The 15,996-nt window shown below is 44.0% G+C and overlaps 1 protein-coding gene across 2 annotated transcripts in view; it reads right to left on the bottom strand.

Annotated features, from left to right (window-relative positions):
* Positions 1-8,756, bottom strand: part of Prkcq (protein kinase C theta) — a 131,001-nt gene extending 122,245 nt beyond the window's left edge. For both annotated transcript variants that reach the window (XM_029547458.1, XM_021215488.2), the window contains exon 1: positions 8,677-8,756. The gene's annotated coding sequence lies outside the window, so the exon portion shown is untranslated. The remainder of the gene's footprint in view (positions 1-8,676) is intronic.
* Positions 8,757-15,996: the final 7,240 nt, after the last annotated feature.

Below are 15,996 nucleotides of genomic sequence, written 5' to 3'. Positions count from 1 at the left end.
GGAGAGGGGAGAGGGGAGAGGGGAGAGGGGAGAGAGAGAGAAGGCCTATGCATTTCACAGAACCCATATGTGGAGGGTGGAAATCAGGGGAATTCTGAGAGTAAGTACCTGCCTCTAGCATGTTTTTGAGATAGTGTCTTCTGCAGCTTCTTCATTTGCTCCAGACTAGTTGAGTTGTTTTGTTTTGTTTTGCTTTGGTGGTGGTGGTGGGGGAGTTACTTATTGTTTCCTTTGGTATGTCTCTATCTATCACTTATGTTCTTGAATCTATTTTTACTTTCCCCTTTTCTTATCCTGAACTACCTTTGACAAGTCTTAAAGCAATGGCGATTTTACTGGGGACTCCTTAAGATCTTTTAAATTTTAGATCAATGATTATTTCTTCCTTTTAATCCTATCTAAAAATTAAAAGAGCTTCTGGTTATCAGAACATCAGTATTTTATGCTTTTTAAAAATTTCTTTGTCCTTTTACTTGTAGTGATTTTCACATTTTAATGCTTCTTTTTCTTTCTCTACCCTCCCTACTTTCTCCTTCCTCTCTTCTTCCTTCCTTCCTTCCTTCCTTCCTTCCTTCCTTCCTTCCTTCCTTCCTTCCTTCCTTCCTTCTTCTCTCCCTCCCTCCCTCCCTCTTTCTTTCCTTTCCTTTTTTCGTTCTCTCTCTCTCTCTCTCTCTCTCTCTCTCAGGGTTGTGCCCTTGACTAGATAAGTGTTCTGAAATGGATCCACACCTAGCCTCCTGTTTTGAGACAGGGTCTGCCACTGTTACCCAAGGCTGGCTTCAAACTCACGATCTCCCTGAGCCAGCCCTCCCTCGGAAGGCTGGGATTCCAGGCAGGTGCCATCAGGCCCAATGAGGACCTTTAATTTCTTGGTCATCTTAAATTAATATATTTTTTTTATTCTTTTATATTGGGGTTTTAGTTGTCATCAAAGTGAGATGTCAGAAGGAGACAAAGGGAGAACACAACACATCCCAGAGGAGACAACTCTTTGCTCTTGTTGCTGGCCATTCCTAAGATTATCAGTATAAACGTCCCTAGCGACAGAGCTGTAAACGCCTTCCTTCCATTAGGTCCAGCTCAGATTTCTAGGAGAATTTATCCAGAGAATTCCAGAAGCTCACAGGCAAAATTCCTCAGTAAAATAGCAATTCTGTTTATACAAATATTTAAATCACATTTGACTCATTTCTTCTAACCCCCAGGTCATTGCAGATTGTAAACTTTATGGCCATTTATTTATCTCACTAGTCTTTCTTGATACTCTCTAGTTAACAGATACATTGGTATATATTAGGGATGCAGTCAGTGATCAGAGAAGAGAGAAGATGCGCACAGTGTTCGTGCAGAATATAATGCCGGGGACATTTAAAGGCAAACAATGCCAGTACATCTATTCCCACCTAATGGCCTGGTTGTTGCCGGCCACATCATCTGCTAAGTACCTTGGAGAGATGATCTAATGGGTGCTTCAAATCTGCAGAGAATAAAACCAAATCTTGTCTGCAGGATCACAAAAAGCCTTCAGGAAAAGATGGTTAAGTGAAGTCTGGGATGCAGAGGAATTTGCAGAAGGAGAGCTGCCAGCTTGCGTGTGGATTCTAGGGAATCCATCTCAGTTCCATGCTTGCAGGGCAAACACTTTACCAGCCACCATCTCCTTAGTAGTCCCCAGAGTCGCCCTCCTTCAGTCAGATATCCACATGACTGAACTAACTGAACCTGGTTCTTGCTGAGCTCATCCTTGAGAGAGGAAGGAGGTGAACACCAGATTCCAGGACCTCCATGGGTGACAACCATGCCAACTACTGAAGCCAACTTTGGTCTCATCCTTTTACCACATGCTCTCCATATTCAGTATGAGAGGGAGAAATGGCAAAGATGCCACTTGGAGCCCATGTCCCAACACAAAGCTGAAGTTTGTCCCTTACATTCCAATGTCAAGTCTTCGAGACGAAACTGGTCCAAGACATTTAAAACAAGACCCCAAGAGCATAAGAGGGAAGCTTGGTTGTGTGGCCAGGCATTTTAGATAGTTCAGCTTATGTGACAATGCAGACTGGCTTTATAATAGCTTCCTTGGCTTCTGTTTCTCCTTAGTCTAAGGCAGTGTTTCTCAACCTTCCTAATGCCGTGACACTTTAATATAGTTCCCATATTATAGTGACTCCTCAACCAATATTTCCATTGCTATAACTGTAATTTTGTTGCTGATATGAATCGTAGGGTAAATATCTGATACGCAGGACTTCTGACATGCAGCCCTCATGAAAGACTCATTCAGTCCCCACAGGGGTCGGGACCCACAGGTTGAGAACCACTGGTCTAAAGCAACTTGCTTACTTTGATGCCGACATATCTTTGTGACGTACCATGAATAGGAAGGAAGGAAGCAGGAGCTAGATACACATCATGCATTAAAAAAAATGTCATGTCTGTGTACAGTTTAGGTTCCTCGAGCTGAGGTTTTCTACAGTCGGAACCATTGTGCCCTCCATGAAATACAAACAGACAGCTTGCACTTCTTTCACTGGCTCAGCTAGTACAATCAATCAATCCTAAGGCTCTCCACAAGGCTGGGACACTTAAATAGAACTGATACCCACAGACAGAAAAACTAAGCATTAGCTGAGTTCTTCTCGTGCTTCGAAAGGGATCAAGACCTTTGTGTGCCTTACAAGGAGGGCGACTCTGGGGACTACTGAGGAGATGGTGGCTGGTAAAGTGTTTGCCCTGCAAGCATGGAGCTGAGTTGGATTCCCTAGAATCTATACACAAGCTGGCAGCATGAGTCTGTAATCCTGGAGCTGGAGAGGTAGAGGTAGGAGGGCCCTTGGAGCTGGCTGGCTAGCCCGGCTAATGGGATCAGCAAGCTTTCCCTGAGAACAAGGTAGAGAGTGACTGAGGAAGATTGAGAAAGACATCCAGTGTTGACTTCTGGCTTCCGGAAACACACATGTGCACATGCACCTACACACACACACACACACACACACACACACATCAACACAAACAACGCACACACATATTCTCCATATACAAACACATTCATATGCCACGTACACATACATACATATTCATGTACACTAAGACACTAAGTCTTCTCCCAGAGTAAAGATAACGCTGCTGATCAGTGTTCCCAGGAAAGCTTGGCTTGTAGCTGTTGTACTAGTTTAGTTATTAATAATGTTCCCAAGTGTGCCAGTCTGGACACTTAAAATAATTAACCCTTTCCAGCTCTACCCATTAGTAACACCACTCAACTGAGCTGTGAAATGTTTATCTGTTTTGACAAGGTTACAGCCACTGGCTGATTTCACAAGCAGGGAGAAGGAGACTCCCAAAAGTTCATCAATTAAGGTGATGTAACAGATAGGTAAGGGAAGCAGACTTGCCTGTTCGAGTCCCCTCATGGGCTAGCACATCAGTGGGTTGGTTGCAGGGTCGCTCTGCAAATCCCATTCCTGTTTTCTGCAATGCACGCACCTGACTCAGGGTCACTTGCCCTTTAGACATCAGCTGAGCCAACACTGACAACTCTGGGATACTATATCAGACACCCCAAGTGTGGGTGCTCCTATAGGACTGCCTTCTGCACATGTGTACAATCATTCTATGCATATCTGTCAGGAACATGGCATGTGGGCCACTCTGCTATAGTGGCTGGGACAAAACTCTAGCCATTGTAGATCGGACAGGAAGAAATTAGGCAGATAAGTAACATACCTGCGTCCTCACCTATAAACACGCTCACTGCATAATCACTCTTCTATAAAGTCTCCATGCCACACAGTCAGAGTTCCTGAGGACTGATACCATGCTGTCTCCTTTCTGGCATTCATTCCTGCAGAGGAAGGTCCTGCATAATGACCGGGACAACTGCACATACAGAGCCTTCAGCTGACCTTTATAGGGGCCCCCTCCTGGTCATGATTCCCTGGTCTGTCAGGCTCCATGAATAATAAATAGCCCTTCCAGTGAATTTGAGCTAGCCCAAGGCAATGTAAGTACAAGATGAGACAGGAAGAAGTAATGGCATAAGGGGGTAGCCTTGCCTCCCAGACCCCTGGAACCAGGCAGCTAATGGTTTGATTTAAAAGGTAATCAGTTAGCATATTAGGCTGTGAGGATGACCACAATCAAAAGCAGAAAACGACGACAGTTGGCTAGGATGAAGCGTGATTAGAACGGTGTGGTATTATTAGTGGGAATGTAAAGTGACCCAACAGCCTTGGAAACCAGTACAGTGGTATCCTTAAATTTCTGAAGTATGTGCAGAATCACTGGAAGATTTGGGAAGTCCACAAAAGCAGTACTGTCAACTTGACAGGAGTTAGAATCACCTGGAAGACAAATCTCTGGCATTTCCAGAGATGTTTAACTGAGGGGGAAGACTCACTCTGAATGTACAGCATCAACCTATGGGCTGGGGTCCCAGAATGAACAAGAAGGTTCTGCATCTCATGGCTGCGGATACAGTAACCAGCCACCCTGTGCTATGCTGCCAAGCCATTCCTGACCAGATGAACTATACCTTCAAGCCATAAACCAAAATAAACCCTTCTTTAAATTGCCTTTGACAGGTACTTTGTCATAGCAGCGAGAAAGGGTTAATACACCTGTCTTTTTGCATTGCCTATTAAAAAAAAAAAAAAAAAGCAATCAATTGATTGCCCACGAGCAAAATTAATAGTTAAGTCAATGTGGCATATACGTACCCTGAAAAAAGAGGAAATGTATAACATTTGCTGTGACATGGAGAGAGAATATCGAGTGAAATCAGCTAAGTGAAAACAGCCAGTCGATAAAAGACGCATCCTTTTATGTACACACTAACAGAGGTTCCTAAGCCTAAAGATAGCAAGCTGGAAGTGTGGCTCTCGGGGACTGGCATGGCAGAGTAGGGAATGCAGAGTTAAGTTTTGTGTATAGTTTTGTAAGATGGTAAGAGCGCCAGGGGGCTAGTTTAGCGAGAGAGAGAGAGAGAGAGAGAGAGAGAGAGAGAGAGAGAGAGAGAGAGAGAGCGCTCCGTGAGTAAGAAGCTTCCTCTACAAGCTTGGGGACCTGAGTCCCTAGCCCCAGGACCCATACAAAAAGCCGAGGACCTCTGCACCTTCCTGTAACCTCAGCATTGCAGACGACCGGTGAGGTAGGGGGACCCCCAGAACTCACAAGGCCAGCCAGCCTTAGTCCAAAGAGTGAGCTTTTTAAAGTTCAGGGAAAGACCCTGTCTCAAGGCAGTAACTCAGAGAATGTCTGAAGATGGCTTGTTCGTGTGTAAGAAAGGGCACGTGGACACACACCATGTGTACACTGCACACAAACATATCCCATAGTCACAAAAGAAAAAGGCTTAACGATGGAAGTGATGATCACATGAAGCTGTCCAATCTTTCACTTGAACGTGCCTGAAAGGTGGCTGGAGACATGGCTCCATGATTACAGCTTTTACAGCTCTTCCAGAGGACGCTAGTTCAATCCCAGCACCCATGTGGCAGCTCATACCTGTAACTCCAGTCCCAGGTGATCTAACACTCACTCTGGCCTGCATGTGGTGCACAGACATGCTCACAGACAAAATACTCAGACCCATAAAATAGAATTAACTCAGTCCTTCTAAAGAGGTTACCATGGTCAGTTTTACGTACACTCTTGTCAGGTGTCCTGACATGTAGTTTACAGCAGGGCTTAGTGCCCAGTCAAATTTGCCTCTACCTCTTACACCTTCTAAAAGCTGGGCAAGTGACTTAGCTCTCTCAAGCCTTGGCTTCCTCTTCTGAAAAAAAAAAAAAAATGAGAATAAGACTACCAAATTTATGAGGACTTATGAAAATCAAATGTGGCAATAATTATAATTAACATATAAATCAGAAATAATAACGATCCTTTGTTGCTTTTAGTTTAGTCTGTTTTGTTAGGGGGTATCTTGTATCTCAGGATGGCCTTGAACCCACTATGCAGTCAAAGATGTCTCTGTTCCTGTCCTCCCTCTCCTGAGTGCTGGGATTATCCACATGCAGTACCATGGCTGGTTTATGCCATGCTCAGGACAGAACCCAGGGCTTCCTGTATGCTAGGTAGGAACTCTACCAATGGAGCCACCCACATCCCTAGCCCAAACATTATTGTTTTGGTTTGTTCTGGCTATGATTACATCAATACCATTAGCTTAATTCAAAAGCTAAGACATTCTAGCAACCTGTAGAAGGACGTGCTCCCAAGACAAGGACTTCAAATAAATGGCAATTTAACCCCCGAGCAGAAAGCCATGCTTCTGGATTCAGATGAGATTGTTTCAACCTCTGAGATCTTAGACTCACCACCAACGCCTGCCAAGAATATGCAGAGATGATATAGTAATCAGAATATCACTGTCTACAAATATCTGGCAGGCTGAGATGAAAGATGTTTCAAACCTTACTAAGACACACCTTTTAATTCACTTTTCTGGCTCCACATTGTGCATTTCAGTGGATGGCCAAATATCGATGGTTATATAAGAAAGCACTAATTAGATTCTGGGTTATTAAAAAATATGGACGGAACAGGCTATATTTAGAAATATGTATGCTTTTACCTATTTGCATGCAATAACACATTTCAGAGAGCTTCCAAGGCCTGCTGCGGACAAGGGAAGTAGAAGGGTGTTGAGAAGGATCTTTGAGTGTCTAGGAAAGCCGGGTTTGAATCTATGAACAGCACACCTGGGAGCCTTGGAAGAAAGAAGAGAGCTGTCATAGAGACTGCGCTGTGTGGCTCCACAGCGTAGACAGAGGCCCTGCTGGGAGGGGGCACTGGCGGGAGAACAGGTGTTGGGAGATTGTCCAGGAGTCCCTGCCACCCTGAGCCACCACAGCACAAGGCAGTGCAGAAGTGAACATGACCAAGCATCGGGCAACAAGAATCTCCCTGAGAAGCTGCCATTTGAAAGTGTAGGCAGCAATCCTGGGCCTTGGAATTAGAAATTGATGCCAGAAAGGTTACCCTTGGGATAGGCAGTAAGAGTCACTAAGAGGGGATTAAAAGACAAAACAACAGTTGTAAAAACTAAAACAGAACCCCTTCATTTAGATTGAATCGCTCAAGTTGGCAGGGAACCGTGCAGGTTTCAGATCAGGAAAGGCTAAATCGTCAAATGCAGGCACCCTCAATCAGCCAAAGAAACAGCCTAACGAGGTCTTTCTGTGGTAGACACCTGCATCAGACAATGGCACTGATCTCTGAGGGATTTTAAACAGCTGTGCATAAACTTCAAAAGTAATTTGCAACCAAATTAGTAAATGTCACCCTTCTTTCCATAAGACACAGCATCTTTTTTTTAAAAAAAGAGAGAAAGCATCCCCTGTTAAGCCTGCCATTTTACACATTCTCAAAGATAAGGGGATGGGTGGGGGGGTGCGGCGGGATGAAGATGATGATTCACAAGGTTGGGGTGGGGGTGGAGTGAGGTACTTAGAGAACTTAGAAAAGGGCTTCTCAGGCAAGCAAACAAGCACTGGGGAGGAAGAAGCAGTGGTGGGCATGGCTTCCAGGACAAATGCAGGGAGCCATTAAGTTCTGTTTCCTTGACTCCTGAATCCTGGGACTTCTCCTTTGCTAAATGAAAGGGACAGATGAATTGAGCTGAGAAGACAAAGGCAAACCCCCGATCCCCCTCCCCGACCCCCCAGATCTTGTCTGAGGTTCATCACACAATTCCCCAGTCTAGGTCAGTGTTCTCAAAAGGCACCTGCAGCTTAAAGGACTGGGGCTTGGGCACAAACGGTCCATTTTTCCCACTGACAGCCCAAGAGCCCAGTCTCTTTCTCTTCCCCCCCCTTCCCATCTCCACACATACCCAGCTGTGTCACCACTGAATAATCTTTTATTAGCACCATGGCCAGCCCACATAGTGGCAGGACAGCCCAGAGAACAGGGCAACCCTGTGACGCTCCCCTTGCAGAAAACACCAGAATCACCAAGGTTCAGCCCGACGTTGGACCTCTCTCCCACGCCCACATGGAGTCATTAAAGTCACCCGTCGTACTTTGATAATCCCGGCTCTTAAAACTCCAGTGGAACCAAGAGGCTGCATATAACAAAGTGCATCTTAACATGGTGACACTCAAAGCTGGAAAATAATCTCGTTCTAAGGAAGTGGATGCCTCAACTTTTAAAAACAAACAACAAACACCTAAAATCCAGTCCAGCCCCTGAAAAACAAAACAAAACAAACGAAAACCCGAATCAAGCGCTGCAACAAATTCCCAGAAAACTAGGTGTTCTCCAAGGACAGGTCTCCTAGGGCAGAAAACACTTCTTACAAGTCTATGGGGTTTTGGTTTTGTTTTGTTTTGTTTTTGTTTTGTGGAGAACACATAAAGTTGCAACTGTTTCCTTTTTCCTAGCCTGCCTTTCCTCGGGTGCTAAGGAAACGCGAAGGAAGAAGGAAGCGCCCCTCAATCCCTGACCCCAGCCTCCACTGGTCAAGGTCGCCAGCACATAAGAAACCAACGACGGGGGAGCCCCAAAGTTTGCTCTTTTTTTCGAATTTGTTCTCACCCCTGTTGCTCCTGACAGTCCTCTACCCTTTCCTGGAACACTTGCAAGGGACACCCGGGTGGCCCTTCAGGCCCCGATCTTTGGCACCTCCAGTCAGCTCACTCCTCGGTGGTAACTTGGGGCCCTGGGTCCTACCTGGTGTCGCGGCCGCGGTCCCAGCGCAGCGCCGCTGTTGCTCGGATGGCGGGGACTGGCGCGGGCCCGGCGACCCGAGGGTACTCCAGTGGCGGCACCGGCCAGAGGGCGCTCGCCACGCCGGCTCAGGGACGCGCGCCTGGTTGCGTTCCGCGAGCGCTCTCGGCCTTCCTCCTGCTGGCTCTGTCCCCACCCTCCATCCTCACGCCTCACTGGCCACTTGTCGCTCTGCTCTGCCGCGACGGGCACCCGGAGGCTGCAGGAGGTCTGGATGAAGCAGTCACCGGGCGGGGAGCGACGCCACAGGCAGCGGGATGGATGCCAGAGCCTCAGCCGCCTGAGTGCCAGAAAGGGGGGCGCGAGAGCAGTCTCTTCTCACTCAGCTGAAAAACCGTAAATGAGCCGCCAGTGGGAAGGGCTAAGGTCACCCGTAGAAAGAAGTGTTTTATTTAATCCATTTTGCATCACAAAGGGCTTACAAGCGTTGCTTTTGTTTTTGGTTTGCTTTTTAATTACCTACGAATGTGTTTGGGCACAGCTCTGTAGTGGTATAGTGGTTTCTTGGTTGAGTCTTATGAGTGATTTTTGATGTTTTGTACTGCTGTAAACTTTACAGCTCTTCGGCAGCAACTTTGCGGCACTAGGGTGTATTTGTCTTTTTAGGAGTTTTTATGCCATGCTGCTAGTGTTCATGATGATCATAAAGGGTCTCTATAACAAGGGGTGGTAGATTTTCTCCGCACTCAATAGGATTACATTTTTGTTGTGTAGTAGAGGAAGACCAGATTAGTATGAGAAATTAAATAGTAATACGTTTCTACTCCGCCCTCCTCCATGTTCTCTTCAGCAGGTTTCTGGTTACTGACATACATCATCTTTAAACAGTCACAAGTACTGAGAGTTTCGGCTTCTAATGTACTCTACAAATGACACACTGAGGCATGGAAGTGCTTGGTGACTTGATTAAGTGATACTTGGGGCTGTGTTAAGAAGCCACATATGGTGACACTTCCCTATAATGTATATGAACCCATCAAAGCCAATGCACAGATTTTTAAAGGTTACAAAAATATTTGGTAAAAATTAACCCACTTTGCCATTTGTTGATACCTAAGCACTGAACTAGCCCACAAGTCAGGATCTTACAATACAGGCTGTGAGCCCTGAAGTGTGATGTCCTCAGGACATCAAAGTCTGGCACATAGTAGGCCTCCATTATATTTTGGCTGTTACATTTGGCAGAAAAGTGTGTCATGCCTGGGAACAAGGTTAAAGGACTAGAAGGATGGTCCCCACTTCTGCCCCTGTCTGTGACTGCTAAGGATCCCCTTGTTCAAAGATGGATGGACTGGCTTCTCCAGCCAGTCTTCAGTAGATCCTACTGGGTTGGGGAGAAATGACAGAGTGATCACACAACTGTGCCTTAAGTCAGGAAACGTAATTCTCCATGACTATGTTTCCCACTGAGTATTTTAGGAGATTAAATATATGCAGGTGCGCAGGGACCTTCATATGTCCTCTGATTAATTATTTAAAACACATTGTTTAGGATTAGACCCGGCAAGTACTCTACCACTGACCAGCCCCAGCCTGATTCTGTAAATCGGGCTTCAGTTACTTTTAAAAGGTTATATACAAATGACAGGATGTTGGCAACATAGTACTTATACTAAGTAGGCCTGTGGTGGGAAGAATTAGATACATTGTCCATTTTACCTTCATAATCTAATGAAGTAGCTGACATCATAACCATTATTATCATCCCCACTTGACACATGAAAATAATGATTTGAAATATTATATAATATAATCAGCATTATATTATTATACATTATATTATTATGTGATTAGAAAGAATCATAATTCAAACCTTGAGTACTCTTTAGTATCCCTCTTTTTTTTTTTTTATTTTGGGGGGGTTTCGAGACAGGGTTTCTCTGTGTAGCCCTGGCTGTCCAGGAACTCACTTTGTAGACCAGGCTGGCCTCGAACTGAGAAATCTGCTGCCTCTGCCTCCCAATTGCTAGTATGCCTCTTAAACATGATTGAATGCAGCCTTCATCCCTATAGCACTGATCTTAGCATTTGGTTTCCATCGCTTTAGCACCTCTGGGTTGGGAAGGCCTGTGGTATTCCGATATCCTATAACTAGAGAGTTCAACAGTTAGAAGTACTGCACCCTGAAAGCTGGATATTCTGAAACAATACTCTATCATGTATCTCAGAATAGTGATTTTTATTTTGGCCTTAACAGTGTGTTTAAAGCCAGGCATGGTGGTGCACACCTTTAATCCCAGCACTCGGGAGGCAGAGGCAGGCAGATTTCTCAGTTCGAGGCCAGCCTGTTCTACAAAGTGAGTTCCAGGAAAGCCAGGGCAATACAGAGAAACCCTGTCTCAAAAAAAAAACAAAAAACAAAAAACAATCAAACAAAAAAACAAAAACAAAAACAAAACAGTGTTTAAAAGCATGGAACTGTATTCTTGGTCTATGTCAAGTGCGGTGGGAACCTGTCAACTCTTTGTCATCCTTATGGTGCAGGACCAACTCTGCTTCCCCAGGCTGCAGAGTGTTTATTTCTATCAGTTTGTCTCCCTTGTTTCAGACACCCAGCTGCTGCTCAGAACTCTCCACACCTTTGTTTCCTGGAAGAGGAAATGGCATTTCCGGGAGAGGACGGTGTGTGGGTGGCAAGGTTCTACCCATTGTGTTAAAAACACCCTAACTTTCAGTTGTGTGTTTCTTTTCTCCTTCAGTGTCTGCCCTAAAGTTTCCCAGAATTGCACTGAGTACCCGGTGGGTCAGTTGCCTCCTGCATGGAAAAGATGCTGTTCCAACTCTGGCCACAGAGGGCTAAAAGGAACGAGGAATTCCAGAGTGACTATTTCCTGGACCTGTTGCAACTCCGAATTTGGAAAAGAACCCCCACGGCATCACCTTGCTTTCCCTCTTGGACTTAGTTGAAGACTGGCTCCATCTCCTATGGCATTCACCACGTGTACCTTTCTCTGGGATTAGCCTTCCGTAAGGGATTCAGGATAGAAACTGCAAAGAGTAGTTCTTAGTTTGAGCCTCAGTTTGGAGAACAATGGAACTTTGGAGAACTAGGGTGTGACAAACATAGACAACTTGAAGACAGAGTCATGAGACAAGGACACTTCTTGCGACAGGAAACCACCATTTGGAGGACATTAGCCCAGATGATTTTGTGAGGTCTCCGACATCCAGGCATCTTCTTTCTAAAGCCTGGCAGAGACTATTTGCAAAGTAGCCAGCCTTAGTCTCGTGAAGGAATTAGAAGTCAATCGAGTATTTTAACCAAGGACTCAAGTAACATGTGAAAGCTAGTGTAAATTTATTTGGAAAGGGTAAAAGTTATGGGTAGATAAAAGTGGCAGAGGCACGAACAAAATTGGACATTTTAAACTCAAGACATGGGCAAGTGTTTGCTGTTTAAAAAAAAAAAAACTCACTGTACAGTCTGCACTGAAACTTTTATTTATTATTATTCATTTTTCCCAAAGAGATCTTTAAACCTGGAAACAACACTTGAATTTTGCTAGGAGTGACTAAACTCCAGTTGCTGTTGTCTGCTTGCTTTTTGTGTTTGATCCTTGAGGCAGGGTGTCATGAAAACCCTGGCTGGCCTCAAACTCATTACATAGCTGAGGATGACCTTGAACTTCGGATCCTTCCTGCCAGCAAATTCCCACATCCCGAGTCTAGAAGCTTGCAGCACCAAACCACCATACATTGTTGTTGATAATAAGAGTGCCTTCAGCTCTGGGGAGGGTGAGTTGGTACTGTGAAAGATGAAGGCAGTTTAATCTAAGAGTAGAAAAGAGTGGTCAAATGTTTAAACGTTCCACTATTTGGATACTTAGTCATTTGACGTGCTTAGAAATGTTGAAGGACTTTATAATCACGGGCCAGGTAAGGCAGGTAGGTATTACTTCTTCATTTAAGGACAAGATGTTGATGGGGAACTATTCACTAATGCTAACGTCGCCTTCCTGTGTATGTCAGGGTGGTGTTAAAAGCCCCGTGGTATGTATATTGTCTTCTGTATTTTATAGGCGCTACAGTGCAGCGGTGGAGTCTAAAGAACTGTATCCTCAAGTCTATGGAGCCACTAATTTATAGGATTTATCTGGTCAACTTGACTCTCAACTCATGATAAACTTTCTATCAAACACTCAGAAGAAACAAGACAAGTGTAGAAATTACATCCTGACTTGAATCAGCAAGCGAACCAGGTGCGTTTACATAAGTTCCAATGGATAAAGTACTGAGAAGGCAAAAGAATTCATATTCATAGGTCAGATGGCTGACCTATGAATTATCGTGTATCACACTGCACAGTTATTGAAACCGTCGGAAAGGAAAGTGTCTGTCATCAGTCGTGTGGAATGTATGTCCGGAAGAGGTTATTTCCCTCTGAACATCAGTTAGAATATTACAAAAGAGAATTATGGTGAACACAAAAAAGATTTTTTTTTTTTAAATTGAGGAATTACAAAAACATGCCTTGGCATCTTGTGTTAGTTGTAACATGAATGTCTGACTTGGAGAGTCAGGGTCCTGATGTTGTGAGCTACATTGATCTTGTTCCATACTGTGGGGCAGTGGGGGATGCTCTGTTCCTGACCACAGGTCCCCAATGCAAATGTCCTCACCCCCAAAATGTTCCACTTCATTCCCAAATGGCAAACCTCATAACTGGCTGCTTATTTCCACTTGAATTCACACACACCATTATTTGGTTTTCTTGCTTTTTTGCCCGCTGCCTGTCACTATGCACAGACGCAGGCAGCAGAGGGAACGACCTGTGTTTGGGACTCAGTCGGTTTGGGACTCAGGGAGGAGAAGCTTAATTGCCATTTTACTCATTTAAAAAAAATATATAGTAAGCCAACCAGGCATGGCGGCATGAGTCATTAATCCTAGCACCTGGGGGAGAGGGGCACAGAGGCAGGTGAATCTCTGTGAGTTTGAGGCAAGATTCATCTACACAGTGTATTCTGGGACAGCCAGGGCTCTCAAATGATGATGGTGGTGGTGGTGGTGGTGGTGTGATGATAATGATGAATGAGAAAAACACCCAATTCTGGGTTTTCTAGCACACAAAAAATACTGTGACAATGGAGGGGAAGTGTATAATACATAGACAATTATATCAGCAGCTCATAATCATATACTCACACAACCTTCAAAACAATGAGAAGCAAATGAACAGTCCTTTTATGTCATAAGAACTCAATGTGGATGTGGTGCTTAAAGATCAAAGGTATCTGAAACTAGGAGAGATGTTTGTTTTTCTAAATAAAATGCAAATGTCACATATTAATGCACAGATTCCCCTTTTCACAGGTCCGCTTTAAAATCAGTGAAGGGAGGGTATTTATGTTACATCAGGATTTTGGAAGGATGGTGGAACAGCCAAAATTCTCTACAGCATAAAATTATTTTTATTAACTGGGTGTGGTGGTGCACGCCTTTAATCCCAGCACTCGGGAGGCAGAGGCAGGCGGATTTCTGAGTTCGAGGCTAGCCTGTTCTACAAAGTGAGTTCCAGGACAGCCAGGGCTATACAGAGAAACCCTGTCTCGAAAAACATATATATATATATATATATATATATATATATATATACTTCATAACTGTACGTTTGCTACTGTTACGAACTGTAACATAAATATCTGTGTTTTCTGGTGGTCTTAGGAAACCCCTGTGAGAAGGTCATCCACCTCCCTCAACATGCCATGACCCACATGTTGAGAACAGCTGATAAAAGTGCTTCATCCCTAAGACTATCACCAATGGGAGGTTGCACTTCGAATTCACAACTATGCTTTCTAGGTCACTAATAGCCCAGTATCCTATATGCCTGTGAGCTTATTGGCAGCTATCACAATCCTATAATACGGGTGTTCTTCCACACTTCACTGATGAGAGGATTGAGGTTCACAGAGGGCAAGTGACTTAGCAAAGACTCACACAGCAAGAGACTTACACAGCCAGGATCTATCCACTTAGTGCCTCAAGAATTTGCCCAGCAACTCCTGAAGCTATAAACGGATCATATTCCATAGACGTACTTTGAAAATTGTTTTGTATTTTCCTATGAAAGGCATTATGAATATGCACACCAAGATAAACATTAAAGAAAGGTAAGAAGAAGAAAAAGATTAGCCATCATCTCACAACCCAGTTAACATTTTATTTATGCCTATTTAAAAAAAAATAATTTCAAAATTAGTTGTCCTTTTTGCTTGATGGTAGCTAATAATCATCATAGAAAAATTTTGAAAACTGTAATCATGTATATAGAAGAAAATTTAGAACACTAATATCCCCAAAATATGAAGCTAACCGTTTAAGTCATAGCAGACTTTACACATCTTGAGACAGAAGCCAAAGCTGTCTATATTGCACACTTTATAATTTAGATGTCATTAAGGTTGCTTATTTGTTTTTTAAGATTTGTTTGTATGTATGTGTGTTCACATGTCCATGTGCAGTTATGTGTGCTTCTGTACATCTGTGGAGGCCAGAAGAGAGCTCTGGGAACTCTCTTCCATTACTTTCCACATACTACTTTGAGGCAGGACCTCTCCCTAAACCTTGACTCCTAGCCTTACAAGCCATCAAGCACCAGGATCTCCTTCCTCCACGCCCATCAGAGCTGAGGATACAGGAGTTTACAGTGTACAGCTTGCTACATGCACTAGGATCTGCACTAGGTCCTCTCGATTTTCCAGCGAGCGCTGCCCTTAACTGCTGGGCTGTCACTCCGGATCCTTGTTTGTTTTTTTAACCTGTTATTTAATTTTCCTTGAAGGTACAAATATGACTTCTAGCTATCTGACCAGAATGCTTCTTGGTTTTTCTGAATGGATCTAGCTGCTAAGTTACTCTCACAACCAAAGTACCTAAAGAGTGAATTGCATTACTGTTTCAATCTGCCCTATAGCTCCACAGGACGACTTAGTGGTGCCAACCCCACAAATGGAACTTGGTTTAAGCAGGTTCCACTGAGGAGGAAAGAAAGCTGGATTAAGTGTGTTCAGTTAGAGGCTTTGGTTCTGGCCTAAAGATGTAAATATTGATCTGCCAGGTGAAGTAAATTTGTAGATTACAAGAATTGAGAAGGGATGTGAAAGTGTGGGGTTAAATAATAAATTAATAGAGTTTCTCTCCAAACAAAAAAAAATCAACGTTCCTTGAGAACCTTTGCATCATGTGATATCACATGCCCAAGGGGCTTAAATATACTGAAAATTTCAACTCAAAACGGCTGCTGGGTAAACTGAGGAAGGT

Source organism: Mus pahari, chromosome 16 (assembly GCF_900095145.1).
Source record: "Mus pahari chromosome 16, PAHARI_EIJ_v1.1, whole genome shotgun sequence".
Classification (NCBI taxonomy): Eukaryota; Metazoa; Chordata; class Mammalia; order Rodentia; family Muridae; genus Mus; species Mus pahari.
This window is presented reverse-complemented; position numbering and strand designations above follow the sequence as displayed.